The sequence below is a fragment of the Lagopus muta genome, chromosome 16, assembly GCF_023343835.1.
Source record: "Lagopus muta isolate bLagMut1 chromosome 16, bLagMut1 primary, whole genome shotgun sequence".
NCBI lineage: Eukaryota > Metazoa > Chordata > Aves > Galliformes > Phasianidae > Lagopus > Lagopus muta.
The window spans coordinates 5,814,819-5,841,681 of NC_064448.1; the positions used below are offsets into that span (position 1 = coordinate 5,814,819).

Below are 26,863 nucleotides of genomic sequence, written 5' to 3' on the forward strand. Positions count from 1 at the left end.
ACCCCATGGGACCTATGCTGAGAGCTGCAAGGAGGAGAGGAAAGCAGCTGTGCTGCTCTGCTGGGGGGAATTCAGGGCATGGGGCTCATTTGGGTACTCCCCGTGCAGGGGGTGAAACCAAGCAGGGCAGAAGTGTGTGGTGTACATTTGTTGTCCTCAATAATTGGCAACAATTTTTGGAAGGAGACTGGGGGTGAAATTAACAGATTTGGGGCACAGCCAAAGAGTTCTCCATTTTGTGTTCATGTTGCATCTCTCACTGCAGACACAACACAAGGCTCTTTGCAATACCCTGCTCACCCCTAGGTGAGACTGGGAAGACCCTGAAATTGGGAGGACCACTTCTTTGCACTAGCACTCCAGACATCACGGCCAAGAGCCCCCAGCAATGTGGGGCTGCATGCCAGTGGGTCATGGAAGGATGGAGACCACCAGTTTGGAGGATCAGGGAATGAAGCCTTTAATTCAGAGGTGGACACTGTGGCAGTCCCAACAGCTTGCAGCATGGGCTGGAAGAACAGGATGATTAATGAGAGCAATGGCAAGAAGGAGCCAGGAACTAAGTAATGAGACCTTTATTTGATACATAATACAGCCGGGGCCCTCTATAAAGAGAATACCAGGAGTAGGGCTAAGTTTCACAGTTCTGGGAATGTATCAGGAAGGGGGAAAGCTTTGCTGACTTTGCAGCCAAACGCAAGCCAATCTGCAAGTGTTGTTCACAGTGAGCATGGGACATGTTAATTTGTTCATATATCTTCAGATGGTGGCAAGATGCCCTGACTTTTGATTTAGTGCGCTGAGTGGGTCTGTGTGATGTTGTGGGTTTAAAATGAGGTGTCCAGAGTCTGATTCAGTCACAGGATCACTGAATTCCAGCTGGGAGATGAAGAAGTCGTTATACACATACAACAAGAACTTCCAGCCAAAAATTACTTATGGTTTCAATTGAAGGAGAAGAAGTTGCTGATTGTTTAGGTATGGATGTCAGAAACGCAGCAGTTAACAGCGGAGATGAATGAGAGATTGTGAGGTGATAACTTAGATAAATTGGTATCTCATCCATATTAAGGAGACAGCTCATCCTCTGGTGCTGCTGGATGACATGAAGAGTGGAGTGTATATGGATACTAAAAAACATTGGTCTTAAAGTTAAATCCCTGAGAACCATCAGAAATAAGTCTCAGAAGCCAAAGTGAGATCTGATGCGTGCTGCAAAAATATGCAGTCTGTCAGGGAACGCTGCTCCCTCCATATAACTTCCACCGTTTGTGGGACAATTATAGAGAAAATGATACTGTGATCTGTAAAGCAGTTCCTGCAGTGGTTTTATTCACTAACTCGATGCCACGCATAATCATTGCCAGTAACATCTCCAGAGGTGTGTGCATAATAGAGAGATATCAAGTCAATGAGTCAAAACATCAGAAAATAAAATTCAGATGAACATCACTTGTGGAAATTCTATCATCTGTCATTTAGCTGTTTGAAGACCTCCACATTGAAATAATGCATCGAAACCAGAAGTTACCCCAGGCAGCAGTTCTTAGGACCTACAAGGACTCAGGGTTCTCTGCAGGTTGAGTTGAGTGCCAAACAAGTTCCCTCATGATCTTTAAACTCAAGCACCCAAAAAACACTGTAGAGGGGAGGGCAAGGTGCAGGGAGGGTCTGTCCTACCGTGTCCCCACCTCAATGCCTGCCCAGCATCACCCCAACAGCTGCTACTGGGAGCAAAGTTGCTCCTGAATCACCCATAGGCTATTTGCAGCTCTTGCTGATGCCCTTTCAATACCCAATCCTGAAATTCTTCATGCGAGGAAGCTTGCAGGATGACAGATTGCACCTTAAAACCAAGAGGTAATAGCTCTTAGGTCCAGATCTGTTCTTGGAACTAAATTCACTGCAGAAGAAGTGTTTCTGCACAACTGCATAATGCCTCAAAGTGGCATTTTACAATCTTTAAATTCCAACACCGATGAAGAATTCTGCTTTAAACTACTGCAGCAGCCCAGCCCCCTTTATTTATGAGTAATAGGCTTTTCATTTAGATTTAACTACAGATTCGAGTGGTTTCCATGTGCCAAGGCTCAGAGTCACACCAGTGTCACCTGAGATGGTCGTTTCCACAGAATCACTCAGGATCCCCAATAAATTTGTTTTCATTTATTTATGTCTGTATTTTATATATATATATGCATTTCATTAAAAAAAAAAAAACCAAAGCTTTTATTCCAGGCCTGAATTTCCTTTAAACCACATGAAACCAAAGTTCTAAAGGATGACCCAAAATTGCCCGTTTGACTGTAATTTCCCCCAGATTTTGGGTTGCAGGTACAGAGAGAACTGTGGCTTTGCTTCCCCCTTTCTGCTCATCGTCCCATGCAGTGCTGATGTGCCAGGAGGTGTGGATGAGACCAGGTAGGTTGGTGAGTTTACCACATAAGCAGTGACTGAGAGTGCCTGAAGTTTCATTTTTCAACAGAAAGCTGTAGTGAAACGAGTATTTTGCTACTCATCTCATTATTATTCATCAGCGCTTCCAAGCACCTCTCTGCCCTTTGCTTCTTGGGAAAGGCATGGTGCTTAAATGGGCTGAAAGGTGGATTTTGTGAAAAGCCCAACCCACATCTTTGATCCCAGGGGTTTTGTAAAGCATTCGTTTTGCAGAGAGGGAAAATCTCTGCCCTTCCCACTCCCTCGCCTCCCTCTCTTTCCCCTCCACCTAAGTTACCTCATCTGGATCCGAAGGAATGCTTGCCATCCTTTGAAGAGGTAGTCTCCTCCGAAAAATCAATAGTCAACATTGTCTTTAAATAGTCTGACATTTACCTTTGCAGCAGTTTTCATTTCTTTCCCGGATTGCTCAGACGTTTGTATTACCCACACTACATTCCTGATTTCTTGTCCGGGAGCTTTGCATGGACACAACCCCAGTGCTGCAGAGCGGCCACCAGCAAGGAACTGCAGCACAATAATTAACAGGATAGGAGCTCGCTAATAGAAGCATCTTTAACTAATTTATGGAAGACATCAGGTGAGAATAATTACAAGCAGAAGGGTATTGTAAATCCCTGAAGAAAATACACTTGGAATGCAGTTTTCCCAACAAGCAAATCTGAATGCTAGCCCAAAGGTCAGAAATAAAAAGGCTGAGAGCTTCAGCTCCCCAAGCATGCACCTCTCCGATCCCTTCTTGTCAAGAAATTGTCTGGGGGTTCATTTAGAAAGCTGCTTGTTCAGGGCAGGGCCATTTGCAATCTGGGAAAGTTAAGCAAATTAGCAGAATTATTAGGTAAGAGGCAATTCTCCACAGCCTGCAAGGCAACTGCTTGTTAAATGAGCTCACACCAGAGAGTTGCAGTGATCGAGCGGTGTTTGCAGAGACGGGGCTGTGCAGGCATTTGCTCTGAAATAATACTGCTGTATTCCCCTGGAAAAATTAAAAATTAGGGATCTGAGCAGGCTGAGCTGGAAGATGCCTTTGTCTTCCATATGCATTCCTGCTTCTCGGCTCCTTCTGCTACAATAAATATCATAATCCTAACGAATGAGGGAAGGAGATAAGCCCAACACCTTTAACCCAGTTACTGCTAAAAATAGGGAGCAGTGTGGTGCCACGAGGCCCCAAAGCAGGTGGCTCTGCACCCGCTGTCCCCTGGGGCTCACAGGGACAGCTGTGAGCTGCAGCCCCACTGCTCCGTGCAGTGTTGGGAGTGGGGTCCAACTCAGGTCCTGCAAGGAGCCCACCCAAGGGTGGCTCACACTGCTCACTTGTTTTTATATGCTCTTTGCCTATTGATTTGATATTTTTATACCTTATACAGTGCACTTAGCGCAGGACAAAAAAAATGGATTAACCAAGTAAATGTGCTTTATTAGCGGATCTCTGATGGAGAATGATGTCGGTTTTCCATTTAAAAGATGCATCGGATTCATCCACTCATGAATCAATTAGTTCATGCTTGAGGACCTCCTAACATGCCACATAAAAAATTCCCAAATTGCACGCTGATATAAGAACCAAAGGTTTCAAATGAAGAAAGTGTATCACTGGGAAACCTTTGGCTCCACCACCACTGGGATGGAAGTGCTCTGCCCGACTCTTAGTGAACACATTCTTTCTGTTCTTTGGTTTCTTAAAATCTTCCTTTTTCAAAGTTTTTACTGACAGCTCCCCCCCCCCCGCTGTACAATGGAGATGGGCACCTATGGTAAGCCTTTACAATGGTAGCTTTGGGGTCAGGCTGATTGGATTTGAGAAGTGTCAGTTGTTGAATGCTGTCCTGCTTCTGTCTGAGACTACAACTCTCCTTGCTCACAGGGTTGGCCCTCCTTCTGTCCTTCTCGAGGTTTAGGGCTCAGTGGTCCATGCTCCACACCATGAAAAGACACCTATGCTTTCCTGGTGATTCACATTTCTGCTCAAATAAGAACCAACAGGCTCCATCCCACCCTGCAGCCCCAGGAACTTGTGGAAGGTCACAGTGTTTATTTTTGGTCTTGTCCAATTAAAGACAACAACCTAGAGCAGATGAGATGCCAGGGCATGCATTTATATCACAAGCAAAATGCAAGAACAGATAGGCACTAAAGTGGGAATTCTTTCTCACCCCGCTTAGATGCATAAGGAAATAATCCACGTGGGGCATTGACAAGATATTTTTTGTTGTAATTTCACCTGTTAAAACCTCTAAATAAAAGGATTTTACTCTTCGAGAGAAAAAGGAAGGGTTGTACACACCCAGCCTGGTTTGTTACTACAACTCAGTGGCAGCAATGCATGAGCACTGAGCTGCTGGGATGGCTGTGTGCACACTGGCTACCCACACTACATAGAGAGCAGAGGGCACTGCTTAAACCTCAGTCAAAGTAACCATGGACAAGGAAGTAAAAACAGATTTGTTTTTTTCTCGTTGTTGCAAAGAACTCAGGCCACTCAAGCACCAGCGCTGTGCAAAGAAGAGCAGCTATGTACAACAGAATCCTTCTTCTCTCTCTTGGATGTACAGCAGATGACATCATCCAGACCTTTCTGCTTTTAGAAACCATGTGCAGCACAACTTGCTGCTTATATTTAATCCAAACTGATGTCCTACGGCTGTCATATGCATGATTATGGCAGTCATTTTTAATTAGTGATTATGTCAATAGTATTGACATTTTCATCACTTTTGGGGGAAGTAGAGAATATTTTCCAGCAGGTGTAGTCCCCTCTTTGCAGTTCTCTTCCCTTCCAGCTGCACCCACTGGATAAATGAGCCATGCATCTTATTAAAAAAAACACAAGAGCATTAAGTCTATTCTCTGCTTAAGTACATTACAGCAACTTAGGCAAGACAAAACTCAAGAAAGGCAGAAAAGCAAATTCCATCTGTCCTACGGCACGATTTACAATCTTGTTCTGAGTGCAATATTTATTATACGGCTTAACAGAAGCTCTGGCAGGATGGGGGAAATGCTGGAGGCCCCGCGACGAGGAGGAGGCGTTCAATAGCTTGCTGGGAAGTGGAGTCGGACACGAACAGATCAACCAGCCATTACGCTCAGTGATAAACACCCTGCAGGAGCCATCATTCACCCAGGAAGAAAGAGGAAGGCAGATCATTACATTTATTGGTCATAGTTTTTAAAGAGTCAATAAAGACCCACTAGAAAAGACACAGTTAGGAGCAGGAATATATATATATATTTTTTTTTCATGTATCTCGAAAATATCTTCAGCTCAGTTTGCCTTCTGTCCAATACGTCAGGGTGAATCTTCCTCCCAGGTGATGGTCCCAGTGTAGATGGTGCTCACATTGTACAGTTTTTAATGTCTTTAACCATCTTTAGCTTTGTACCCTGATAGCCCCTCCAGGCTATATGTCAATGCCATCTCGGAGTAAAAGGAGAGACTTCTGCTCAAGTGCCGCTGTAATGTAGATCTTTTGACTAAAATTGCACTTCCTCCACTTGACAAACTGTCAGCACAGAACAATTATCTGCCCGTTGGTTTGCTTGTCTTTTCTTTTTTTTCCTCTCAGGAACAAAAAAGAAAAAAAAAATACAAAGGAAAAGGACGTGCATAGTATAACTGCATGGGCAAAATCCAGCTAATCTGATTGCTGCACCCAGAGATGCATTGGTGGACCATCAAAGGTAAAAGAGGGTCTAATGCTAAAGGAGAAGGACAATTTCTAGCCCCTTTTTTGGGGGGGAGTTCCAGAGAGGATATTGCTAAATAGGTGATTAGGGAGGAAGAGGCAAGGTTCTTTGGCCCCCTCTGCTTGTCTTGAGGGAGAAACCAAACCAGGCTGGAAGAGTCCAAAGCTTGTGTCCTGTTCGGCAAGCTGAAGGAACCATTTGATTTATCTCTCCTGGTAAGAAAGGATGGGGGTGATGTCTAGGGAAGAGAACCAACCTGATTTTTTGTTAGTCAGCTTGGTGTTAATGGGACCATGCAGTTTGGTTGCAGAACACCCACAAAGCACGTGTAGAGCCCTAAGAAGTGTAATCTAAATTAGTGGGTAAATTTGTGCACTTTTTTTTTTACTGTTTTATTTTCCTTTTTCCCTTCTGTACCACCTCTTTTGCCACCTTCTCTGTCTCACTTGACAGGTGAATGCTTTCAGATCTTTGGGACAGATAATGTGTCTGTTTTTATCCCTTTAAAAAGTCCTGTACAAACTATGGATATTAGAGTGCAGGTGTATTTAGTCTGGTGTGTTTAGCAGATTTAGGTTATGAATTACTGCTCAAAATAACGTTTGCATTTGCTGACAAAGGTCTTTATTACAGAAGAGGTCAAGAAAAAAAGATTATTCCAGCTAATTATCCACTGCTATTTAATATTTGCACAAAAGGTTTGCAGGACAGAGTCCTCAGCATTGCTTTGTTTGAGAAGCTAATAGGGTTTCTAGGAAACCAGCAGGGTCTGGAGGGCCATCAGATCAGCCTCTTAGCAGCTATGAGGGACAATTAGGCTTGATGGACTTACAGGGTGGTTGGCTAAAGGACGGCAGTCCCTGAGCCAGGGCCTGATTCTGGGGCACTCAGTCAGTGGCAAAACTTCCACTCAGGGCTGTGCTTTATGAGAGAAACCAACTGGAGAGGATCCAGTTTTCAGACCCTGGGTAGGTCCGTGTCCTGGTTGAAATGGAAGCTCCATTTGCTCCTAAGCAGAGCATCAGAAGGGATCTGAGAGTGAACGGGTTTGAGAGACAAACTGCTGGGAGGAATATTTGCAATTACTTTTTGGCCCTGGTCTTAGGTTTGTCCCTAGATACAAGCAGTCCTTGGAAAGTTCCCCCAAAGTCTAACAGCTGCCTTTGGCTTGGCCCCCACATTTCTTTGTTTAGTCCATGCTAGCCTGTATTGTTCTAGAAATTTCTTGTTAAGTGGATTGAATTTCCCATTCATTAAGATACAATTAGACAGTAAATATATCTGCAGAAATTTCCAAACATAGGTGTCTGAAGATGAGATCCATATCTAAGCTCCTAAATACATGGCCCGACTTTAAAATCCCCACATATCTCTTCTTGCTTCAAGAGAACTGGAAGCTTCCTACTATTTAGTACCAAAACACACCAGAAGACCAAGGTGATGTTTTGGCACACAAGTTTGTAGAGTGGCCAGGGTAGTGCAACATCATTGCACAACAACTGCATCAGATGACAAAATATCATGTACTCCCACATAACATGTTGTATGGACACAGTGAGAACCAATGTTCCCACATATATCCAGAACTCTTCTGGGAGGATTTTTGGGACTACAGATGCTTTCAGTATTGCCTACAGATCTGTGTGGATGCCGACAGCCAAAGCCTGGGAGACCTATTAACAGAAATCACCCTGTGTTGCTGCAGCAGGTGAACCCTTGTCCACCCATGTTTCTTCAGGAGAAAACCTTTTCATTTGCATTCCATGGTTTTGTTCCAGTTGTGATGCCTTCAGCTTCCCCACTCGACATTTTTTAATTAACATTCCAAAGGAAGAATTTTAATAAAGGTGTTGTTTACAACCGAGGCAGCCTTGGGGAGTGAGGGAGAATAACCCAGACTGCAGGAGTGGGGAGCATGCTATTTTGGAAACCCAAGCCACAGCCTGCTGGAAGCATCTGGTTCTACTCAACCTGTCCCAATATCACCCACACCCCAAACTGACAGTTTGTGCTGGAGATTCCTTTTCCCTGCTGCTTTCACCCCCATCTTTCCTTGCTTATGAATCTTGAGTTTGGCAGCAAGAGTTTTAGGGTGGCATTTGCACAGTGATTCTGCATGCACACTCATTCCCGTCTTCACTGATGCTTTCACTTGATGCAAAATTAGGGAGTAGGATTGGATAATGCCCAGAAACCAGCGCTGTTGATTGCAAAGCAAACAATTAGCAGGGAAAACAGTGTGTAAAACTGTGTGCCTGCAGCTTGCAGCTGCACCGGCTATTTTGCAAAGTGCTGTGGCTGTAAAGCCACGAGCATCCTTCCTTTGCATGGATTTCACTCCACTCCATGATCTTGCAGGGGTTTATAGGAGTTCATCACTTTCCTCTATTTACAGGCTAAAACATTTGCAACTTCATGTTGCAAGGGCTTGGGCATCTATTAGACCAGGATAAAACCCTTTTGGATGCACTGGTGGGTATTTGTAGAGGTATTGCGTTTGTGGAAAAAAAAAAAATTAAACATAATTCTTTCTTTCATACATTTCCAGGATGGTGTGAAGGAGGATATCCTTCTCCAATAGCTCATGCACTTCTTCCAGCTTTTGCATTTTTCAGAACAAACACAGCAAATATACTTGATCAGTTCTGATATGACTGCTTCTCCCCGACATATTTACACTAAGAGATTGATGAACCACAGAAAAAGAAAATAACAGAACAAACAACTTATCTTCCCAGAAGCTCCCTAGAAACTTATCTGTCATCACTGCCCAGGCTGCAGCAAGAGGGGATTTCAGCATGGAAGGTATTCTCACTGTATGCTGTTCACTTTCAGGGAACTTTTGACATCCAAGCATCCTTCTCAGTGTGAGAAGTGATCGCTGCTTCCCAAAGGGGAGAGATGGAGACCTGAGCCCTCAGTCCTGCATGTGCTCCTCAACCCCAACCTGTTCTCAGGAAAAAAATACCAGGTATTTGCCTGATTTAATGGAACACATGAAAAAAAAAAAGAAAAACAAACAAACTTAAAGCACTATTAGCATTTCAATAGGAAATAGATGCTTTGACACTTAAGATGCAGAAAAATGAGCTACAGAGGAAAGAATGGGTTTCCTTTTAGCTGAGGAGGGATGCCCCTGCAGTTCCACTGCTCCTCATGTCATTGTCTTTAAAACCCCTAATGAGATAAAAATTAGATGCATGTTAAACCTGAAATCCATCTCTTAAAGCATGTGGACACTCCTGATACTAGTAAGAACTTTTAATCTGTACCTGAGGGACCGGGGACCTGGAGTCAGTCGACCCAGTTTCCTACACACGAAAAGAGAGAAATCTCTGTCTCCTCTAATGCCAGGGGTTATCCTGGGCCAGGTATCCTTAAGAAGTAAAGATATGGACAATCTCATATCAGATTCGTGCATCCAAATGGCTCATTATACCAGCAGCAATAGCTTGTGATAGTCCTACAGATTCACAGTAGTTAGGAAGAGATGATGCCCAACTTCCTTTCCCACCAATCATTATGACATGGAGAAAACCAATGATTTTCTTCAAGTCCATTAGCATAATATTTGTGCTTATAAGGGCGAGACCAGCAGACACTTCACAGGTCTTTAGGAGCATAAGCCCAACACAATCAAATGGAGACCTTATTTGGAACAAAGCTATTATCTCTCAAACCACCCAACATTGCTGGCCAGTTTGAGGCAGCTGGGAAGCAGCAGGTGCTCCCGCTCCATTCCCTGCCTTGACAGCCTCAGAATTCCCATTTTGGGAGCAGCTCAGCGCATGGAACAAAACACAAGGAGGGAACTTCAGATCAAAATGTTTATTCTTCATTGCAGCAGATGAAACACAAGCACGAGGCTCCCGGGGGGGCGGCGTGAGCAATCACATGTAAAACGTACAGCATTTGCACTTGAAATACACAGACCTGAATCACAGCCGAGATCAATACAGGAGGACGATAGAGATTATCAATCTTGAGTGGTCTCCGTTACACAGAATTGACTGGCAGCCACATAAAGGCTCGGGCTCAGCCCACCAGTTTAGAGCCCGGGTGACAGATCTGCAGACGCCAGCCATCAGCATCCCTCCTTGGCTACTCTCACGTGTCCATTTCTTCTGCTGTCCGGGTCAACCTCCGAGGTGCGTCTGAGAGATCAATGCACAGCTACAGCTGGTTGAAGGGGACCAAATCCATTGAACAGTTGATTTGGTTCCATTTTACCAGCTTTAGCAAAGCATTTGGCCTCACACTCTGCAAAGCAAAGAGGGGAACTCCTCAGGGTCTTTTCCTTCACAGTCGCCAGGACCTCTTCTGAACTTGCTGCCTGATGTTGCGCGGGTTCACATGGCTTCGCTTTCAGGCATTCAGGATTTATTTAAGCTTCTTAGCAGCTCTGGCTGAAGAGCGAGTCTGAATTAAAGAGGCAGTTTTAAAAGCAGTGGAACAGTCGGTAGCACTCAATGCCTGCCTGTAGCGTTTTTAAACCCGGTATTTGGTTCTGTTTTGAAGCTGCATTGCTACCACAGTGCAACTGAGTACTGTCCTAATCCAGGTCATTTAATTGTCACCTCCTGTCTTCTTCCTTTCAGATCTATTGTCTGCTATCCCCATCCATGCCCTGCATTTTGGTGACTCAAGTTTTCTCATCTACCTTTAAAACCAGTGCTTTCCATGGCTTTCTGATCCACTGAAGACAAGCAAGGATTGTATTTATCACCACTGGGAGGGTGCAGAATGGAAGACAAAGCAGAGCAGTCCCTCATTCTCCCAGCCCATCTGCAAGGGCTCAGCCTGCAGCTCCTGAAGAGCCCCGCATCGTGAGCACTCACTGCTCCCAATAACTCAGTAAATCAGATTTTTAATCGCAGCAGCAGGAGCCAATAAAGCCAGACCTTTCCTTCTTAACCCAGCGCCACGTGCAGATATTGCACATCGCCACGTGTGTAACCTATTTAAAGAATTTATATGCATCACGAGGCAAAGGTGACTTTTTCCCCCTCTCCCTCACAGCCCACCGCACACACCACAGGATGACACCGAGAAAAAAGCACCTGTGCTGTAAGGCACTGCATGCAGAGATACTGCAGGTGGGCCAGCATCGCTGCTCCCCAAGAAATCTAGGCTTTGTATTATAACAGTAAGTAGTGCAGATCACTTAACTGCCCAGCCTCAGTACTGTAAGCTGCCTATAAATAAATGCAGAGAGAGCGAAAGAGAGAGAGAACATCTTTTTTAAAAAGCTCTACAATTAATTTAATTGAGTTATCTCTAGGTACCTTTTCAAGAGACAATCAAGCCAAGGAGCTAAATGGAAACTTAGTCAGTGAGGACCTAGAAGTATTAAACTCATCCTTTGGTGAGTTATAGGAGGGAGGGAAGTAATTATTTACCAGAGATCAGGAGGAGGTGGAAGTGCCAGAGGTGACCGATGCTGCACTAAGACTGCAAGCTGAACCCTGACGGGCACTTAGATTTTAGGAGAGAGAGCACTGAACTGCCTGAACATCAGCACAGCGTGCTTCAGGTGCCCTTGTTCTGTCCCCATCCCATTGGTTTTGGCAGCAAGGGTGTTAAAACAACATCTTCTGCTGGAGCTGAGTGCTGTTCTGCTCCCCTCGCTTTGCTTCAGGGGGTGCCCCACAGCACATCCAAAATCAATGCCAGCACGCACTGACATTCCATAACGTTTTGTTTGAATTCTCTGCAGTGAGTTATGAGTGAGGTTTTCCTTTTTTAGAAAATTAGGTTTTCTCTCCTAGATGCCATTAATCACGACTAACGATGGTTCTGGCGGTGAGGCTTTCCCAGAACTGAGGCAGAGCATCCCCACACCTCCGCTGCAGGGCTGCAGCACACAGGGCTCACAGCCCCACACAACTGGGCCTGGCCAGCAGTGCAGCAAGAGGAGCTACAGAGGCTTTGCTGGATGTGTTCAAAGGTGTGAGCTGTGCTGAAACCCAGCCAGGTCGGGCTTTGGTGTCACTTACACTTCCCACTGCCCTCCCAGGTTCAAGCACCGGGCAATTCTGCACCACCAAATGTAGGTTTGCTGTCTGAAGGTCATCCTCATCCAGTTGTTTCCTCCCAGGAGTGCTTGGAATTGGGTTTCACTGGGAAGGTCCCTTCTGGTTACTCTGCCCTTAGGACTCTGTCCATGGCACCAACACTGCCCCAGCCAGGAATGGTCACATAGTGGAATGGCACTGGGGAGATAGAGGAACACATCTCTGAAGCAAATCCACAGCAAAATAGCCAAATAAAACAGCGCATCTCATTCCCCTCTCTGCTGATCGCTGTGCAGTGCCTACCTCTGTTTTGCTTTTGGTTCAAATGTCAGCTTTGCTGTTCATGATTACAGTTCTGAGAGCAGCCAGATCCCTGTGTTATCAAAGCACCGTCATGGCAAGTGGGGCCGAAAGTGGGCAACATAAGAGAACCCAGGGCAGTGAAGACCTTTGTGCTTTAGCTTCAGCATTCTAATAAAGACATTTTATGTAGACAGCGCAGAACAGCCAAAGAATTTATCAACATTTGTCGATATTCCTAATGAAGCAGAAGATTCAACATGCAGTAGAATTAGCCTACAAGGAACCCTTACGTAGGGCCCATCCTTCTGAGTCCAGAAATCTCCTGCTTATTCCAGTCCAATACCCTTTTGAGAAATGAACATCTCTTGAAATCATTATCATTATAAGTTAAAAGGCCAAATGAGACAAAGTACTGTTGCTCTTCATCTGAATAAACAAATCATTTTTAGATCAAATGCATTAACAATTTATCATGCTAAAATCCAATCAAAAGGAAAAAACAACAATACAGAACATTGATTTCCTACAGCTTTATCTTAATGAAGTGCACATTCCCTTTTAATTAGCTTTGGAAGGTTTTTTTCCCTTTCCTCAAGTTAATGTGTTATTTGATTTCCATCCAAATGTCACTAAATCTGAGGAATTTTTCCCAAAATGAAGTGGCTTTTGATAATACAGGAAAATGTCTGCTCTCTCATTTGGCTATTTTTCCCCCAAACAGCCATACTTGTACTGCAGATGATTCAACTTTATTGCATGGTGTCTTTGCAAGCATGTTTAAATCAATGCCACAGTTGCTGTATTCTGCACAATGTGCCATTTGTAAGCCAGAAAATACAACCTCGCTGCTTTTATCCTTTTTTCTTAGACATAAAATATTAATTTAATTTATATTATTACAGGGGAAAAAGTGGACTGTGTTTTATTAACATTTCTAAAATTATAGGTGTTCAACCCAAAAAATATGCTTCAGCCAAGGCTGGGAAGTCTTCCGCTTGAATTTTATTTGACTTAATTAAAAAGCACTCAGCTCCTATGGGCACTAAAGGAGCTGCTGACAGTGCAGTAGCCACTCAGTCTTTCAAAACTATTACCTGAACTTAATAAAGTGTCTATTTAGTTTATACACCTCCATGATCCCACCTGTCTCCCACCAACACGATGCGGTTCCTGCTAATGGCTGGTGAAGGCAACGGGCACCCCAGACACAACAATTCCCACTTCCTATTGCCTGCCCTATCTACCTTTAATCATAGGATCATAGAATGGCTTGAGTTGGAAGAGACCCTTAAAGCCCATGTGGTCCAACCCCCTGCAATGAGCAGGGACATCACAGCTCCATATCACAGCTCAGAACCCCTCCAGCCTGACCTTGGGTGTCCCCAGTGATGGGGCACCACCACCTCTGGGAGAACGGTGCCAAAGCTTCACCACCCTCAGCATAAAAACCTTCTTCCTTATATGCCACTATCCAAAGCATTCAAATCTCCACCATGCTTGCAATGATCAATGCTAGGAAGGCTTTTTCCCGGCTGCCTCTCTGCTCCTACACTAAATATCTCATTTAAATCTTTTCTTCTTTAAAGGATGTTGAACAGAGGACTATTGCTTTCATCCTGCTTCACTGAGTAGTTGCTGAAATGCAATGGCTAATCTGATAGTCCGGTTTTATTTGAATGTACTGTCGAGACAGAGAGCAAGATCTATAACAGAGAACATAACCCCAAACTCTACCAATTACTGGCTTATTCCTTAGCTGTACAGGAGACCACAAGTGACCTTATCATAGTCTTAGCTCTCAATATGATCATCTCTGTCTTAATCCAAATTTCACCCTGAAGTTGAAGGTCCTGCTTCATACACATCCTAAGAACTGCGGAGCATCCATTGCAGCAGGGAGTCCAACCCTGGGACTGGGCTGCCTGCTGAGAGCTGCAGCTCCTGGAACCAGCAGCAGAAATAGTTTGGAGTTTGGATTTTTAAATTCACATACTCAAAGAGAACAAAGCTGTTCCCTAATACACTTTGTGCATTTTATGGACCGAACAATTAAAGAGGTTTTAAAACATCTGCTGACTGCATAATTCCATACAGGGGAGTGTACTCAGCATTTTTAAACAACAACGGGTACGAGATACCACTTAACAGTACAAAACACCATCAGTCCCGTTCAAATCAATAGAAAATTAGATGCTATGAAAATGCAATATGTGTCCAATTAGTTATAATTGGAGCAAATGGTGATGCAGATAAACTCCTGGAGTAAGATGCATTTGTCCGGCCCACTCCTTGCCTGCTTTCAGCACAGCATGGTACTGGCAGTGGTAGGCTCTGCTGTACCCCATGGCATGAAGGATGATCCCTCTAATACACGTATGTTAACCGTTATCTAATTATGGAGCTGCTCTGAGCCTGCAGGACGGCTTCCGTGCCCCACCGTGCGTGGTGAAAAATGATCCTCTGTCACACGGAAACCTCCCTGTTGTACTTGACAAATTATGCCAGCAAACCTGTTTAAGAACTAAAAAATCCTTGGACACGGTGACAGGCCAAGAAATATGTTGTTTGGGGACAGATATTTATTTATTTATCTGGCAGAGGTTAAGAACCACCGCTCGGTTCGCTTCTTCCCTGCCTGTCTCTGTTGTGGCAGCTCAAAACCCGTCTCACCAATTGTTTTGCAGGTTTCTTTCAACTCATAAAAACTCCGTTGCAAGGCAAAACAGGAACTAGGTTATGCGATGCCAGCGCTTTATTTTTAACATCTCTCCTGCAACACGTTGGCCTCCTCTCGGTTTAATCTTACAACCAAAGGAAAAGGAACGACGGTTCTGCACATCCCCAACCGAGCATCGCCGCCGGCCGCGCTGCCAACCCTCCGTGCCCTTGCAGGGTATGGAAATGTGAAACTACTCACGTTGCTCTCGGTACAACCAGTATTAACTTTGGGGGGTATTTTTTTCATATATTTATCTATAAAGTGTCGATTACTTTACACAAACAATTAGCTCAGAGATAAGAAACTATAACTACCCACAGGGCTCTTATTTTATTCCCGTTTCCTGTTAATATAATTATTCTGATCAGCAGTAAGGACAGATGGGTGCAAAGAAAAGCTCCTGTCTGCCCGCCCCTGAAACCTCCTTGTGTTATTGCTGCTGTTACTTACACTGGAAAGGGAACTGTCTCTTGAGGAAGGGAAAAAAATGGAGGTGGCAGCTTTTATTTGTTAAGCTGACTCAGCTGGACAGTGGAACAAGAAATGTTCAGATCCAATCCATAACTTTTGTGGCCGCTCTAAGGACGTATTCTTCCTCGACACTGATAAAAGTTTAATATGGAGTTGCCCAGGTTTTTAATAAACTTGTCAACAAAAGAGCAAGGCAAATTGATGGGGACCTTCCCAGGAATAAATTCCACTTCAAATAGGCCAAATGAGCGTGGAGGACAGAGAGGGGAAGGCACACGGGCAGCTTCTGCTGTTCTTTGCAAAAATGGCACAATGGATTTTAGCGGGTACGTATGTGTGTGCGTCTTATTATCTCTGAGACAAGGCATTAGGACACAGCTTAAATTAAAGAATACAACCTGGTGTGGCTCAGAGTCCTGACACGGCAAGGAAGGGAGGGGACAAAGCCCCTGCATTGATTTAGCGGCGAAGCCATTCCCCACTAAAGAATTGCCATCTCACCCTGTGAGTAGTTCTGCATCTCCCGGTGCACCCGAAGGCTCCAGGCATCCCCTACCCAGCCTGTGGTCACTTTGGGACCAACCCCAACACACTCTGCAACAATCATGTGTTGAGCATCACCTGTGTCCACCCATGCATCCCTTGCCCGTCAGCAGACCCTCCAATCTGACGTGTGGTGCCAACAGCTTTTTATCCCGCACCCCCCCACTGTACACATCGCATTTCAGCTATTGCCTGCATGTTTATCTCCACTCAATCAAACCAATCCCATTCACTGCTCAATTTTTTCACTTCCATACATCATGAGCTGCCTCCAGGCACCACACTGCCCCTTCCCATGGCACTGACTGCAGGCATGGCAGGAGGAGCACATACTGCATGCTCCGCAAGCTTGGGATGGAAATCTCTGCATGAGATGCATTATTTTCTATTAGCCTCCATCAAGCCAGTGCCTTAAATTATTAAGCTTTGTTGTGGTATTGTTTTCTTTCTTTCCTTTTTTTTTTTTTTTTTTTTTTTAATTTGTTGACCTAAAGTAAACACAAGTATTAAATCAGATTCCAATAACCTCACCTCACAGTAAATTAACTCACTGTGCCCCAGAGAGGGAAGCAACTGCATCTCAGCCGCTCTGAGCAACACTTTGCCTCCCCTTCACCGTCCCTGCAGATTTCACATGCATGCCACAGGGTAAAAAGCAGAAGGCCAAATTCTGCCTCCAACCTTGGGCCACATCCCAGATTGGAAGCTCTGCCTGGGTGCCGCAGTGAACTTTATTTCTGATCATTCTTAGGTCACTGGATTCCTGCTCTGGTAGCTTTACCCGACTCCCCAAATGCCAGGGTCGACGTGCCTATGTAAGGGCTTTGCAGGGACAGCTCCTGTCCTCACAGCTGCTTGGGGACTTCTGCGGCTGGTGGTCACGAGCCCCTGGCTGCCCAGATGCCACCTAATCCGGCCCAGCAGAGGGGCAGCTGAGAATGAGCACTATTTATACCAGCTGCTGCCGGCCCCACTGGGCTGCTTGTGGCTTTTTTAGCTAGCAGCTCCCTTCCCAGCACAGGCCATATCTGGGCATGGCGAGGCACCTGCAAACAGAGTGCTGTGCTTCGAGAAAAGAGGAAAGAAAAATAGGGGGAAAAAAGGAAAAGCTGCATCTGTCTGAGGTGTCAGACACCCCGCTTCCATCAAAGCATCCTGAGCACCACCAGTAACTGCTCCAACTGCTAAAAGCTTCACTATAAACTTGCCTCTTATTCAAAGTGTGTCTGTCCTCTAACAACCTTCCACCTGTGCACACAGCTATTGGCCTCTGTTCCTTCATACAGACATCTATGCAAGAAATGTAAGCTCAAACCAAGGGTGCATGCTGACACGGCTTACACCGTATGAGCAGAACCTCCTTTGGAGCATTACAGGGTGTCAGAGGAGGCAGTCAGCTTGGAGCTCTACCTGTTGAACAGGCTGCACAAGTCTGTGCATTTTGGCCACTAGGCACTCAGAATGAGCTTGTCCTTGGGTAATTGCACCAAGATATTCTCCAGTCTCATGCCTGCAATGGCTTCAGCATCTCTACATGAGCAGCCCCCCTCTCTCTGGGGGAAAGAAAGGCAGGGGAGCAGCACGTCTGCCTGCAGCCCAGCAAGCAGGCGGTGCAATGAGCTGCACTCGCCATGACCCTGCATCCCAACAGGGAAGCATCTTGCTGCATGATGGCTTCGGGTCAAGAGCAACTTCAGCAGAAAGCGCTAAACTGAGCATCTTCACTGGGAGGGAATAGCTGAAATCAGCGCATGGCTTTCAGGGGAGGGATGTGAGCTCCGGAGTGAGGATATTTCTCTTGCAAGGAACACACCACCCCCTCGCCCACAGCCACTGCGAAGTGCAAGATGTGGTGAAACTCTTTAAAAATAGATATATTCCCAAGCAATACATGCCGCTCGCATCTGGCAGGGCAAACCTAGCATGGAAGCTCTTGCTTACAGACTAAAAAGCCTCAGAGCAGCTCAAGGCACCTGAAACCTTGGCTCTCTCCTCATTTCTTCAGAGCCCGCTCTTGTTCTTGGCCTAACCCAGTCCTGAGAAGCACAAGGGAAGCCCTGCCCAGCTAGGCTGGTGTCAAAGGCAGGGAAAGATACTGCAGTGCAGTGCTGATCTCTTCTGCAATCGGACGTGCAGACTAGCCCGAATGCTGAGTCAGCACAATTTCTTTTTTGATTGGTTGATCCGAGTAACATACTTTCAATGTATGCTAAAGGGGCAGCAATTAATATGTTTTCCCCCTGTTCTCCACCTCCCCAAACCTCCTCAAATCAAACACACAAATCTCACCCCCAAAGTCACTCTCTGGCCCTAAATATTCTGAGGCTCTTTCATTTTTAATTTAGAGCATTAAAAAAAAAAAAAATTTGCAATCTAAGCGATGCTCACTTTGATCGACTTGTGCTGCAGCAGCTAAAATATCTGTCCTGCAGGTCAATCTAATCATGCTTAATAGCAGTTTATTCTTCAACGCAACATTTTTCACATTGGGTCGACAGTTTTAAATGAGATTGCTGATGCACCCCTTTACTAATGCTTTCACCAGGGCCAGCACATCCCTTGAAATACTCGTGCAATAAAATGAATGCTTTATTGCTCTTGATGAATGCACTATTAAACTTGAATTGCAAATATAGCCCCCCCCTTTTTATTTTTATTTTTTACCAAAAAAAAAAAAAAAAAAAAGAGTGCTGGGATTTATTGGACCACCTGTCTTCCTGTATTAAGTAATAGCAACAAAAGTAATAATAGCTCATCAACATAAACGCATGACAGTAAAAAATCCAGGGGAAAAACTCACGGCACAAATTCATCCCTGTGCTCCCATGCGCGCGCGCAAAATTCCCGTTCTGTACCTGACCGTAGTTCCGTTCATATGCGGAAAATTCATCTCAAGAACGGCTGGGTTTTGTGAGGCATAGAATAGGAAAATGTAACTAATTTGGTCCACTGGATTTATGGCTTTTACAGTCCTCAGAGCTCCCGTTTTTGCCGGTGGGACCGTTTGGTGCGCGCTTTGCTGGACGGATGGGCGCAGCCAAGCATTGTGCCTCGCTTCGGCACAGAACCTGCGGCTCCACTCTAAGGAGAGCGAAGGAGAAGAGGCTCACTTCGAGCTGAGAAACAGAGAGGACTTAGTGTGGAGGAACGGTCGCAGTTTTAATCCAAAAAAGAGGAAAAGCGAGAAGGAGCTGAAGCAAAGAGTAAGAATGGCGCAAACTGGTGGGCGATGCTAATGGCTAAAGGGCTGCCATGGTTTTGGGATCTATACACAGCATTCCTATTTAATTTTTGGCATTGCCCCACTGCATCAGAGACTGGGGAGGGTCTCAGGACGTGTCCTGCACCCACACACCTCCCACCACGTGGTTCCCGCATGGTGAGACAGAGCTGACTTACAGTTTTGAAAATATTTACGTAAAAATAAATCTGAGCACTTAGTGACTTCCTAAAGTTAGCAATTCCGTGTGATTAACAAGCATATTAATTCAGAGAGGGGGGAAGGAGATAAAAATTGCATTACGGATGCAGGTATCTGCTGTAAATCAGACCGCGGGCACCTTCGCTAGAGATCTGCATAGTGGTGTGGAAGGCTCAGTAACACCCACACTGAGAATGCAGAGAAAAGGAAGAGAACAAGAAAAAGAAAGAGCGAGACAATGAGAAAATGAAAGAAAAGAGGAAAAAAGAAATAGAAAAGAAAAACAGAAAAACATAAGAGCGAAGATGAAAGCAAGAAAGCAACCTAGAAATAAAGAGAAAAAGAGAAGCACGCAAGTAAGCGGAAGACAAGGAAAGGATGGGGAGGAAAGCAGAGAGGAAAAGGGAAGGGAGAAGAGGTAGTAAAAAAGGGCATTTGGGAAAGGAGGGAAATTATTATTGTGTCCAGAATAGTGAGAATCATCCTCATTTTTCACCCAGCAACTCAAGCTCCCAGCAGTGATGTACAAGTGAGAGAAACTGCAGCCCCATTTGGGAGCTCTAATGCTCGGTCTCTGTTTTCTGGCACCCTACTCTTTGTATTTAATTGTGGCCCCAAATCGGGGCAGAACACCATCAGTGGCTGGGATCCATCCTTGTCCAGGGGACAATGCGTCTTCCCAAAGCACCTGGCAAAGCAGAGGACCCTCCTCTCCCAGGCAGAGGTTGAGTACTCCATGTGCGCCAACCACTTGTATCATTCTTTTTTTTTTATATTATTTTTAAAGAAAAGATTTATAAAACCTATGGAATACTATGCATAGGAAATCTCCTTAAGAGCCCAGCACACCTTTCCTAAACTGCAATTGAGAAGTGCTTGCTCTCCAAGTGCTCAAGTGCTTGGTGTACGTGTAACAAGTGGCAGCAGAGCTTGCCATGAATCACACCAAACTGAGGCTCAGCAAAGGCCTCCAGAGCACAGATGTGCTGAAACCATGGGGAATTTGTTCAGAGCAGAACATTGCTGTGCCCTTGGCTGCACGGCGGGGTGATGGGGATAAGTTTGGGAGTCGGTAGGTGGGATGGAGAAATGAGGTGCCAAATGGCAGGCATCTATCAGCCTAGATATGTGCATTCTGTATGGTTGAGGAAAATGGGGGCTGAAAGCTTCACCTGCCCTCCCCAGGCACAAAGTTCTGCTTGTTCACATGGAACGTTCAACCCATCTGTATCACCACATCTCATTCTTGTGGGATGCTGGGAGAATAACCAGGTGTCTTACGATGAGAAAGGAAAACCAAAGTGCCAGGAAAGCTTCCCAAATTCAAGGAGCTAATTTTCTTATTTCCCCCTAATAACCAGCACACACTAGGGATGCTTGCTGCCTCTAGCTGTGACCTGGGCGCCCAATGGCTGTGTCCGAAGGCCGGCACACACACAGTGAACATCGCTTCCTCTCCAGCATTAAGCACAAAAAGTTTTAACACAGGAAACATCCCCAAAGCCCTTTGCATATTCACATGAAGCCAAAACACTGCACCTCCAAGTCACAACTCCTTCCCTTCTTCTCCCTGCCTCCAACTCCTTTCCTTTTCCCTAGGATTAAGGACCAGCCTCATTTTCAGGAAAAAAGGCCAAGGGGGAAGCAGCAATCTGGAGGGACTGGTCTGCATCCCTGCTGAAAACCAGGAGTGGACAGCCAGCTTTCCCCTGGCATCGCCTTTCAAAGCCCATGCCGCAGTCAGCATATTGAATATTTAATGTCCTGATGAGCATTTCCACCTGCTGACACAGGCAAAGTGACAGAACAATACACGCACTGGAACAAGATCATCAATTGACTCCCCAGCCAGTCTGCCATGTCAGGCATCTCAAAAAAAAAAAAAAAAAAGACAAAAATCTGTCTGTCTTTCTCCCCCCTTCACACGGGGTCACACAGTGCTCCTCCGAGAAGAGTTCCCACCTGAAATACATACTTCTTTACATTCCATAGATTGCCAGGTTCATATGGGCATATAAAGAAGTATGTCTCTCAAGCAGGTAGGTTCAATATGCGCATTTATATGCACACGGGAGGAAATAGGGCTGGCGTGCCATTTACTTCCCAGGAGTGAGTTACAGCACAGTTTGAGGCAGCACATGTGCAAAACACACACACACACACCCTCACTCCCCTTGCTGGTCATCCCGGCTCTGCCCCTGCAGGTTGCTGGGGTTTAAGGCTGGGAAGAAGTAGAGGGCAATGCCCAGAGTGCCTGCAGCACTTTGTCATGGAATGGCACAGAGGAAAAGCCACACTCCTAGCCCACCTACAAAGAGGATGCTTTCACTGAAATTGTAAACTTTCAGTGATTAAAAAGGCTTTAGTAGAAGGAATTTGATTTCTTTGTAAATATATATAAAGACAAATATGCGCATATATATGTGTATACAGGTTTAGACAAAGCCATGTGGGTAGAGGTTAAGTAGATATCAATTCCCAATTGCCTCCATCCTGCAATTTAGAAACAAGAAGCCAATTTGCTTTTAGAAAGCCAAAATCCAGCATAGCACTGATTTACAAAGCAACACCAGCAAGAAGTGCTCCATCTGGCAGAGCAAGAGAACTCACCAGCTACAGACATGCCATCACTTCCAGCACTCAGTAGAGATTAAGGCGTAGGAAGAAGAAAGCATCTTACCTAGAGAATCCAGTGGTTTTTCCTCTGCTGGTCACCGTGAGTGTGACACTACCTTGCAGCAAACAATCCCCAATATACCTTTGGAGGAGGGCGGGGGAGTTCAGGGTATTTAAAAATACATATATAAAAGACAATTTGCTTTTCACAAGTCATCCAGCGGAGCCCCATACCTGGGATAGACACCTGCAGCAATGCAAACTAAAAAGCAGCCCCAGCCCTGTGCTGGTAGCTTAGGCCAAAAAAGTCTTTCGGAGTTCTCCCCGTGGGGCTCATCCCCACACGCAGCCATCAGTTCCCGCTGCCTCTGCCCTCCGCCAGCCGCCACGCTGAGCTTTAAAGCTCTGGAACAATGTGGCTGGGTTGAATGCAGGGCGGCATTCCGGAGGTCACGGCGGGCGCTGCCGCTCTCTCAGCACAGCGGGTGCGCGCTCACCTGCGCCCCTCGCCCCGCCGCCGCTCGATTGCAATTTGCAGGCGAAATGCACAACGCCTGCCTCGACGCTAATGAATTTGGCCGTTTCTCACCAGTTTCTAATGAAGCCTTTAAAGAGGGTTTAAGTAAACTTAGCAAGTGGCAAAGTAAGCACTTTGGAATACTTAATTGTATCGATGTGTTTTCCTTTTTTTTTTTTTTTTTCCCCCGCTGCTTTGTGAAATATCGCTGAGAGAGTGGGAGTAAATATTTCCCTGTGCTGATTGACTTCCACACCATCAGGCTGCAAAGCCCTGCAGAGCCCGGGTGCAAACCCATGGGCTCACCCCAGCCCCTCAGTGCCATGCACCATGCAGCAGCATGGGCGCAAGCCCCATGATGGCTCCGCACTGTGCCCTTCCTCACTGCCACAGGGCTTCTAGCCCCACTAAATGCCATTATCTGTCTCATTTTGAGGTAAATTTCCACTGTCGGTTTGGAGTAAGGGCAAGAGAGATCGAGCTGTGGCACCATGGTACTGCGTGACTGCAGTGAAATTAAAGTGAAGGGAGAGGTGAGGAGCGCGAGGAAACGTCTTGGTGCTCAGATTCTAAAAAGAATTCCTCAAAAGCCCACAAAGAACTGAGTTCAGTTGGGTTTCACATGGCCAAGGCACTTGGCCATGTTGAATTCCCCTTAGATAAACACCAACAGGCCATGCAACGGAACAGGACTGCTGCTTGACATCTTGGACCATAGCACATTTCAACTCATTCCCAATTTGCTTTCCTGAAATCCCCCTTCCATGGACTGTCTTGAACTGTCCCAAACTTCTGTGGATGAGCAGGAGAACGGGATGCCAGCCACTACAGTGAGCTAAAAGATGTCACATAAAATCCTTACAAATGTTGGAGACAATGGAACAACAGCGGCAGCCAGGTTTATCTGTTGGTTGCTCCCAGAAAGGTGGTGGATCTAGGTTTCAATCTGCCTGTGATTGTAGGGTTGGCCCTGCTGGTGGAGGAGCAGACATGCGGCGTGGCAGTGATTTAATGGTGATGCCAGAGGCACTTTGTGGTCCACATCCTGCTGTGAGCACCAGGAGTAATGTTGGAGGGTGAGCATCGCCCAGCATCCTCCACCCACTTCGGCTCACTCAGAGCAGAAAAAGCTGCACAGTAAAATTGTGGTTGCTCTGGGGGGAAAAAATGCATGGGAATGCAGATAATGCAGAGTGCAAGGAGCAAATAAAAGGGAAGGACAGAGATGGAGGGATGGAGGGGGTGTGAAGGATGGAAGCATGGTGCTGTACAACTGCGCCCTCTGTCCCATTCTGGGGGAGCTCCTCGAGTCCCAGTGGCAAAGTCAGGCTGCAGCTTTGCAGCGCAAAACTTTGGGCACCTGGAAGCAGCCTGGTTTGGGGCTGGGCATGGCCAAGGGAACCCAGCAGGACTGAGCTGCAGTGAATGGACCAGGCTCAGTGCTTTGGGGCGGCAGCATGGCCACCCGCGCCAGGGAACCAGCAATTAAACTGCCAGCCAGATCACAGGGCTCTGCCTCCACAATTACACACGGCTGCTGAGTGCACACTCTCTCCAGCACAGACATATGCAAATGCCATACTCCAAGCACAGACTGAAGGTGCATTGTATTAGGATCATGTGCTACACCTGTTTATATATAGCATTTAATATCTCTGTATAAAGCCATGTAAAATATACATATGCATGCTATAAAATACAGCCCAATTTGTGTGCATGCACGTATATAACACAGTACCCCTCGCACAATACCAATGCATATACATTTATGTGATCAGGTATCACCACTATCATATAAAACATAATGACCACAGCTAACTCTCAGCTGCAAAAGCAATAACAGCCGATTGATGGATGAAGTGTAACCTGAATTCAAACCCCTTGCAGGGAAAACCTAACTTCTTCTTGCATCTCCTTTCTGATTGCCCACAAGCCATGCGTCCACAATTAACGCTCAGTTTTCGGCACTGGAACAGTTAATCACCGCAGCACTGAGATCACTGCAAGTTAGGCTAAGTTTAACCACATTTCACCCTTTTGCTCTGTCTGGTATTAGCTCAGAGCCACTAGTTTGGTGCAAATAAATAAATGAAGCCCCAATCCCCCTAGGTGTCATTAGCCAGCCTGGCTCTGAATTAGGCATTTAAAGGCCAGTTTAACCTTGCAGAACGGCTGCATGTCAAAGTTCTAACATTTCAGTTCAGATTATTATAGTGCACTGCTTGCTCTGCAGTTTGTTGCTTTTTTTTTTTCTTTTTTTTTTCCCCCCTTTTAAATGCACATTATGCCACAGCAGAACAACAACAACAACAACAAGAAAAAAGAATAAAGGTGGGGGGAAGGTCTCCCAACTCATCCATGGATTAGAGGCAGCCGGCACATCCCCACACAGACACACACACACGCAGCACACACACATTTGCCGGATGCAAAAGCAGACATTTGAGTCCCCGGGTAAGTTGGATGGGCACTCAGTCCTGCATCGGTCAGAAAAGTGTTTAAAAACGAGCTGAGCTGGTGCAGTTAGAGGGAAGAAAGGGAGCAGAAGAGGGGAAGGAAAAAAAGAGACATACCAGTTAGGAGCTTCTGTTGCAGCAGAGGACTCACCAGAGCACTAGCTGAAAGCTGAATCAGCTTTCGAGAGTTAGGGATGCATAGAGGAGGGTCATGGAATCACAAGGTAATAATGCGCTTCATGCTGCAGCCGTCAGCCTTCTCCTTATAGCCAATCTCTAATGCAGGAAGGGAAAAAGAGAGCAGGCCCAGTGATGGTATTAGTCCTCACTTGGAGGAAAAAAAAAAAAAATTAAAAAAAAAAAAATCATCAGGCAAACCTCCCCCCCCCACCCTTACCTCACCCCCTCCGCCCAGCACCACTACAACTCCATCCCCGCTGCTGCATCGCGGCTGGGCGGTGGGGGGAGGAAGGCGGCAGGCAGCGCGGTACAGCGGAGGCTGAGCAGCGGAGGCTGAGCGGGGGGAGCGGGGCTCCGGGGAGCGCCGGCGGCGGCGGGCGAGGCGGGGGTTAAGGAGAAGGGACCCAACCCGCCCGGATTGCAGCACACCTGGCTGCGGAATGGGGCTGTCCCCTCTCTAGATCCCCTCCTTCCCAAGGGTCAGCCCTGGCTTGGGGTCAGCCACCGGGAGGGGTACGCACACACGCACCCAGGGAGGGGGGAGACCGAGGGGGGCAAGCGCTGGTCAGGAAGTGGGTCCACCTTTCCAGTGCTTATATACCCAGCGAAGCATCCGAAACATGCACCGCCGGGCGAGCGGCCCCTGCTCGTGCTCTTCCCTCCCTGACCATATTTAGTCAACCATGGCAAAAAATAGCCTGTCAGCTGGAGGCTGCTGAGCAGTATTTGGAGTTCAGTCGCTCCTCTCAGCCCATTGACTACTGGTCCAGCAGGGTCCTGACTCTGCCTTTTTTTACCCTCCGCTATTTTTAGCGAGGCCAAATGAAGAGGGAGCTCATCTTACTACTCTGCTGGGCTGAGGGTTCACGGGGGCCCTGGCTATGTTTGGTAAGCACCAGCACTGGGAGACACGGAGCGGAGACCTTGTCCGTGCTGGAAGACCTTTGTCTCCCTCCTCTATTTATCTTTTTCCTCTCTTCTGACTTCTTTCTTTTGTATTTTTTCCTCCACTGTCAAAAGGTAGCCGGAAGAGAAAGTGGGGAAGAAGGTCAAGGGATCCTAATTTTCACCTTCAAGACAGAAAACACTGCACACTGGGACTGAGACCTCCACCGTGTTGTTCCAGGCACCCCATCGTCCAGCCACATCTCCCTTCCAGTGTCTCCAAAGGAACCAGGGCCCAGTGAAGTGTTGATCTTCTACCCTTAGCAGGGAGGGCTGGAGAGCTCCACCATAGTCCAGAGAAACCCTTCTGCCATAGCATGGGGGACACCGACATGGAGACACCTCTTGGGCCTTTTGGCCATGGGAGCCTCCAAATCTTCCCCAACAAGGGGCAATTCTAGAATTCCCTGATTCCTGAGTTTGGAAGGCGATCATAATGGATACTTCCATGTAGAGCATCCACATGGGACTGTCAGACAACATTTAACAGAGGTTGAGCTTGTTGGGAGTTCGTAGCATGTCATCTAGGAA

General features: G+C 46.2%; 1 long non-coding RNA gene across 6 annotated transcripts in view; it reads right to left on the reverse strand.

Moving 5' to 3' along the window:
• Positions 1-25,946, reverse strand: part of LOC125701141 (uncharacterized) — a 44,753-nt gene extending 18,807 nt beyond the window's left edge. For 3 of the 6 annotated variants that reach the window (XR_007380155.1, XR_007380158.1, XR_007380154.1), the window contains exons 1-2: positions 25,605-25,940; positions 25,325-25,483 (exon numbers count right to left, since the gene is read on the reverse strand). This is a non-coding gene — a long non-coding RNA (uncharacterized LOC125701141). Of the gene's footprint in view, positions 1-25,324; positions 25,484-25,604 lie in introns of all 6 variants that reach the window. The other 3 variants (XR_007380157.1, XR_007380159.1, XR_007380156.1) reach the window with 3 other exon arrangements.
• Positions 25,947-26,863: the final 917 nt, after the last annotated feature.